Raw genomic sequence first — 7205 nt, forward strand, 5'->3', positions numbered from 1 at the left:
GTGGATACAGTATGTATGAGTCATGCCCAGTATAATATAGATAACTCCCTGAGTACCACATAAAGGATAAGTGACAGCGTTTAATGATAGTAGATTGAAGGACTCGTAAAAGAGTCTAGGGGGAACACTGTCATTTAGACTAGCACTATATTTCAAGTACTGACGGTGTCCCTAGTGTAGGTACAACCAATGGTTTAACAGAGTCCGAGGCAGGTATTTAGGTAAAAGGGGAGGATCGAGAGTGGATAGCAAATGATTGGTGCCTATCCACCTCTTGTCACCCTTAGAGATACCAGCCAAGGAGTGGTATAGCGCTCCGTGGTTCACACTGGACCTATTAGACCTGGTTGACAATCACTCTTCGCAATCCACTAAATGCACCCGCAAGTAAAAGTACAAGACCACAGCGGGAGTACGCTTATGTTGAAATGCCCATGTGGTAACAAATCTATCGGTGGGTTTAACGAAAATGCGAGGCCTGTCTATAGCCCGAGGTAGTGGGGATAGGAGTGAAGTAACCCCTTCAGTCCCAGTACCCAGAAGCTAGGCGTACTATCGGTGTGTTTAACGAGAGTAGGAGGCCTGTCTGTAGCCTGAGGTAATCGGGATAAGAGCGAGATAACCCCTTCAGTCCCAGTACCCAGAAGCTAGGCGTGCAAGCCTTAGAGGATTCCCCGCATAACACAATCCCCAGATTTACTAATCACAGCTAATCACAGCATCGCTCAAATAGGTAAAAATATCGTAGAGGTCCTGTGTAGGACAATCTGATTTAACTTAACTCGATAGCATTACGAGACCTAGAGATAGTCCTCAGTAGGACATTGTCATTTCACTTAGAATCGCTACTGCTCGATATTTAAATAGAATAGCGTGTGGGTCCTTAATAGGACAGTTAAATCAAATTCAATCGAAATCGCTCACAGGTATAGTAGTAGTCCTCAGTAGGACAGTTTAAATTAAATTAAATTAAATTAAAGTCGATAGTGCTCAGAGGTATAATAGTGGTCCTCAGTAGGACAGTTTTACATAACGTTAGAGTCGGTGATCGCTCAACGCGCGTTTCGGCGCTAACATGCGCCTTTGTCAAGAGCTAACCGGTACTGGGGTTGGCGCCTTATTTTAAACCCTGTTAGGGCCAGCCCACCCCGAAGGGGGGCGTGAAGATCCGAGATAGGACCGCCCAAGGAGGAGGGGCCGGGACCTTGAGTGGCAGCCAACTCAAACGCTTGAGGGATTTAACCCTTGCCAAGCGTGCGACTAGTATGTCGTTCAATAGAACAAAACTGGCTCTGCAGGGCGGGGGAAGGCTTATAAAGCCTTGCCACGCCCTGCAATTAGGCTAAGAACACTCTGATTGGCTGGTTTAAGCCAATCAGAGTGCTCTGTGTCATTTTACAAGCGTGGGAAAGTTCAATTTTCCCACGCTGTGTAAAATGAAACAGAGCACTGTGATTGGATGGATTTCAAGCCATCCAATCACAGTGCTCTGTGTCATTTTACACAGCGTGGGAAAGTTCAATTTTCCCACGCTGTGTAAAATGACACAGAGCACTGTGATTGGATGGATTTCAAGCCATCCAATCACAGTGCTCTGTGTCATTTTACAAGCGTGGGAAAGTTCTTTGGAATTTTCCCACGCTTGTAAAATGACACAGAGCACTGTGATTGGATGGCTTGAAATCCATCCAATCAAAGTGCTCTGTGTCATTTTACAAGCGTGGGAAAGTTCTTTGGAATTTTCCCACGCGTGTAAAATGACACAGAGCACTGTGATTGGATGGATTTCAAGCCATCCAATCACAGTGCTCTGTGTCATTTTACACAGCGTGGGAAAGTTCAATTTTCCCACGCTGTGTAAAATGACACAGAGCACTGTGATTGGATGGCTTGAAATCCATCTAATCACAGTGCTCTCTGTCATTTTACAAGCGTGGGAAAGTTCAATTTTCCCACGCTGTGTAAAATGACACAGAGCACTGTGATTGGATGGATTTCAAGCCATCCAATCACAGTGCTCTGTGTCATTTTACAAGCGTGGGAAAGTTCTTTGGAATTTTCCCACGCTTGTAAAATGACACAGAGCACTGTGATTGGATGGCTTGAAATCCATCCAATCACAGTGCTCTTGTCAGGCCTTAAGCCTCCCGATGTCTCCTCATGCTTCCGGGTTTGACGGAGCTTAGCCACACCCCCATTGCCGCGGTCTGCTATTTAATGCGACCGCACCAGCTGATAGACGCTGGATTATTGAAACGCGTACCGCGCCAAACTCACCGGCTCACATACCTTGCTGAGACGACCACTCGCTACTAGACCGGACCGGAGGAATATTCAAGTCCCCAACATCTCTCCTCATCAGAGAAAGATACCAGCACTCTCGGCAACCATTCACTGAAGCAACCGCCTCGGAGGAGAGCTGGGGACACAAACCCTCTACTTCTAGAAGTTAAGTAACTTACAGTCTCTGAGTTAAGAGCTAATAATGCTAAAGCTTTATTTCAACTTACTAAAGTCTGCTATCAAGTTCTCCAGCAAGCCTGCTACAGCTTTCCTCAAATCAAGTATTATTCAAGTTCAGCTGTATCTGTCTTGCTACAGATAATCTAATTTCTTCATACTAAAGTCTGCTATCAAATTCTCCAGCAAGCCTGCTACAGCTTTCCTCAAATCAAGTATTATTCAAGTTCAGCTGTACCTGTCTTGCTACAGATAATCTTATTTCTTCATACTAAAGTCTGCTATCAAGTTCTCCAGCAAGCCTGCTACAGCTTTCCTCAAATCAAGTATTATTCAAGTTCAGCTGTACCTGTCTTGCTACAGATAATCTAATTTCTTCATACTAAAGTCTGCTATCAAATTCTCCAGCAAGCCTGCTACAGCTTTCCTCAAATCAAGTATTATTCAAGTTCAGCTGTACCTGTCTTGCTACAGATAATCTTATTTCTTCATACTAAAGTCTGCTATCAAGTTCTTCAGCAAGCCTGCTACAGCTTTCCTCAAATCAAGTATTATTCAAGTTCAGCTGTACCTGTCTTGCTACAGATAATCTTATTTCTTCATACTAAAGTCTGCAATCAAGTTCTCCAGCAAGCCTGCTACAGCTTTCCTCAAATCAAGTATTATTCAAGTTCAGCTGTACCTGTCTTGCTACAGATAATCTAATTTCTTCATACTAAAGTCTGCTATCAAATTCTCCAGCAAGCTTGCTACAGCTTTCCTCAAATCAAGTATTATTCAAGTTCAGCTGTACCTGTCTTGCTACAGATAATCTTATTTCTTCATACTAAAGTCTGCTATCAAGTTGTCCAGCAAGCCTGCTACAGCATCCCTCAAAACAAGTACTATTTAAGTTTTGCTGCACCATTCTTGCTACTGATAATTCCAATGTATATAATCTCTTATAATTTGAACTGTTAACAATAATAACGGACTCTAATGAATTCTGAACCTTGTCACTGCTAAATGAAACAAACCGTTTATTATTTAAAGAAACAGTAACTGTAATTCTGGAACTGAAGTCTCAGTTCCATCTAAGTGTCTTAATAAAAGATCAAAGTCCTAAGAAATCTGCAGTTGTGTTCCACATCATTTACTGTGAACGTGACAGCTCTGTGTCATTTTACAAGCGTGGGAAAGTTCTTTGGAATTTTCCCACTCTTGTAAAATGACACAGAGCACTGTGATTGGATGGATTTCAAGCCATCCAATCACAGTGCTCTGTGTCATTTTAAACAGCGTGGGAAAGTTAAATTTTCCCACGCTGTGTAAAATGACACAGAGCACTGTGATTGGATGGCTTGAAATCCATCCAATCACAGTGCTCTGTGTCATTTTACAAGCGTGGGAAAGTTCAATTTTCCCACGCTGTGTAAAATGACACAGAGCACTGTGATTGGATGGATTTCAAGCCATCCAATCACAGTGCTCTGTGTCATTTTACAAGCGTGGGAAAGTTCTTTGGAATTTTCCCACGCTTGTAAAATGAGACAGAGCACTGTGATTGGATGGCTTGAAATCCATCCAATCACAGTGCTCTGTGTCATTTTACAAGCGTGGGAAAGTTCTTTGTTGTTAGTTCTTATTGTTATTTTTAGGGCCCCCACCCACCGATCAGGGGTGGGGGCCGGGGGGGACAGTAGGTCCCCCCTATTGTTATTTTTAGGGCCCCCACCCGCCGCACAGGGGTGGGGGCCGGGGGGACAGTAGGTCCCCCCCTTATTTTTAATTTTAGGGCCCCACCCACCGCTCAGGGGTGGGGGCCGGGGGGGACAGTAGTTCCCCCTCTATTGTTATTTTTAGGGCCCCCACCCGCCGCACAGGGGTGGGGGCCGGGGGGGACAGTAGGTCCCCCCTTATTTTTAATTTTAGGGACCCCACCCACCGCTCAGGGGTGGGAGCCGGGGGGGACAGTAGGTCCCCCTATTGTTATTTTTAGGGGCCCCACCCGCCGCACAGGGGTGGGGGTCGGGGGGCCCCCCTTATTTTTAATTTTAGGTCCCCCATCCACCACTCAGGGCAATTTCCTCCCCTGGTACTCCTGGATTTATCGGCGGCCTTCGATACCATCGATCATGATAGATTGACAGAGAGGCTACTTACTGTGGCTGGTGTGGATGACAGGGCGCTGGCTTGGGTGACTTCGTTTCTCCACGACAGGGTTCAAAGGGTAAAATTGGGAACATTTTACTCCTCTAACATCGCCCTGACGTGTGGAGTCCCCCAGGGTTCGGCTTTATCTCCAATCCTGTTTAACATCTATATGAGGCCACTGACCCATATCATCCGCCGCCACATGCTTCCCTATCATATCTATGCCGACGATACCCAGTTGTACTTTCGCCTGGCCAAGAAAAAGGAGGATCAAATCAATCTTTCTTCCTGCCTACAAGATATCCAGTCGTGGATGGGAGCCAATTATTTAAAACTTAATGGCTCCAAAACTGAATGCATCATCTTCAGTAACTAGGAGGTGAATAGTATCTTTCCCTCATGGCCGGACTAGTTTTCTCCATCTCCGAGTCCTGCCACCAAGGTCAGAGATCTGGGAGTCATTTTCGACTCTAGGTTGACACTGAAGCCCCAGATCAATCAGGTGGTAAGCTCTTGCCACTACCACCTGAAGCTTCTGAGGTCTATTTTTAGATTTATTGCCCCCTCCGATCAAATCTCGGTGGTCAACGCCATCATCGGTAGCCGATTGGACTACTGCAATGTCCTGTACCTTGGACTGCCTCAGAACATCATACACAAGCTACAGTTGATACAGAACGCAGCTGCTAGGCTACTTACGGGTGTGGCCCGCAATGACCATATCACTCCATCTTTAAAAGCCCTGCACTGGCTGCCCGTTCGTGAACGGGTTCTGTTTAAAAATGGTTGTTTGGTATATAAGGCAATCCACGGTATGGGACCAGACTATCTGAAGGATAAATTCACACGCTATGCTCCCAGTCGATCCTTGAGATCGGCTGATTTAGCCTTATTGAAGATTCCAAATTTTAAAAAGAAAAAGTGCGGAGGGAGGACGAGTGATGTTCAGGGAGCGCAATTTTGGAACTCCCTGCCTCTGACATTAAGACTTGAGAATGATCTACTGAAGTTCCGCCGGAGCTTAAAAACAGTTTTATTTGCTCAGGCATACGGGATGACATGAAATTTTTAACCTGGTTCAAATGCATGTGATTATAATGCTGTTGTGTGCTGGATATTGTTTTGCTTGTTTTTGATTGCTGGTATGCGCATCGAGACCCTATGGGTAATAAGACTGCGTTTCTTAAGAATTTTTAATAAATAAATAAATAAATAAATACTGCTTCCCAAAACGGTCTAAGTGTGGTGCATGTCCACCAGACATGTATCATTGTACCCACCTCCTCCCCACACCTCCAGCATTTATTGCTGGTTGCTGGCCATATTTTGTGCAGCTTGTCCGGTACCAGATACCAGCAGTATAGGCTTTTGCGCTGTAATTCCAAGTGTGTGGCACATGCTGTGAGCCCCTTGTGGGCTATGTATGCCCTCTCCCAGTCCCTATCTTCTATTGTCCGGCCTATGTCCTGCTGCCATGCCAGTTTTATCTCTCCTAATGTGTGTGTCTGGTATCCCCAGGACATAGTTTTTTTGAGTGGTGCGATTCCTGTACATTTGTTTTCGAAGTCGGTCATGTGTGTCTTTACATTAGTGTCTGTTTGTTTCCCCAATTTGTCGGTCACATAAGATTTAAGCTGGAGGTAGGAGAATATAGCTTTAGTGCTAGGTTGTACTTGTCCTGTATGTCAGGAAATGGTGTTATTCGACCCCTATCTATAACTTGGTATATGTGGTGTTCACCTCCCTTCACCCATGTTTCCCACGGGAATGTAGGGATCTCTAGCCCAATAGTTCGCATTGGTGTAGACAGGGGTAGTTGCGGCTTTGACACCAACTTGTGTTTCATTTTACCCCACACTCGCAGTAGGGTTTGGGTAGTGGGCAGGAGAGCATCTAGTGCTCGGTTAGTGCATGTCTGTTTCCACATTAGTGATCGGAGATTACCTTGTGGGGCTATGCTGGACTCAATTGTCACTAGCTGTGGGATGTTCGTAAGCCGGTTAATTTGGGCGATGTTGTGTAGGTAGGCAGCTCTGTAGTATGCTGTTAGGTTAGGTAGGCCCAACCCCCCAGTTTTTACTGACTGTTGTAGCATCCCTGCTGCTACCCTCACCTTTTTCCCTTCCCATATGAAGGAGTTGATAGTATGTTGCATGTTTTTCAAGAATTGTTTTGGTATGGGTATTTGTAGCGTACGGAAAAGATATTGTATCTTAGGTATTTTAACTGCTGCTATTCAACCCAGCCACGAGAGGTACCTTCCATTCCAAGTTTGCAGAGTGTCCGAGAATTCTTTTAGCATTCGGGCATAATTGTGTCTGAACAGGTGGGCTGGGTTTTTGGGTAGTTTGATGCCCAGAAATGTCAGGTAGTCGTGTCTCCAGTCTAGGGGGAATGCCATCTCTAATCTGTTTGCTAAATTTTACCAACTTTATTCCCAGAGCCTGGGTTTTTGTGATGTTTAGTTTGTAATAGGACACTGCTCCGTACTCATGGATTCGTGCCATCAACTTTGGTAGAGAGATTATGGGGTGTGTTAGCGTTACTAGGATATCATCTGCGAACAAGTTAAGCTTGTACTCCTTATCGCCTAGGTGTATGCCTTGTATGTC

Source organism: Pelobates fuscus, chromosome 4 (assembly GCF_036172605.1).
Source record: "Pelobates fuscus isolate aPelFus1 chromosome 4, aPelFus1.pri, whole genome shotgun sequence".
NCBI lineage: Eukaryota > Metazoa > Chordata > Amphibia > Anura > Pelobatidae > Pelobates > Pelobates fuscus.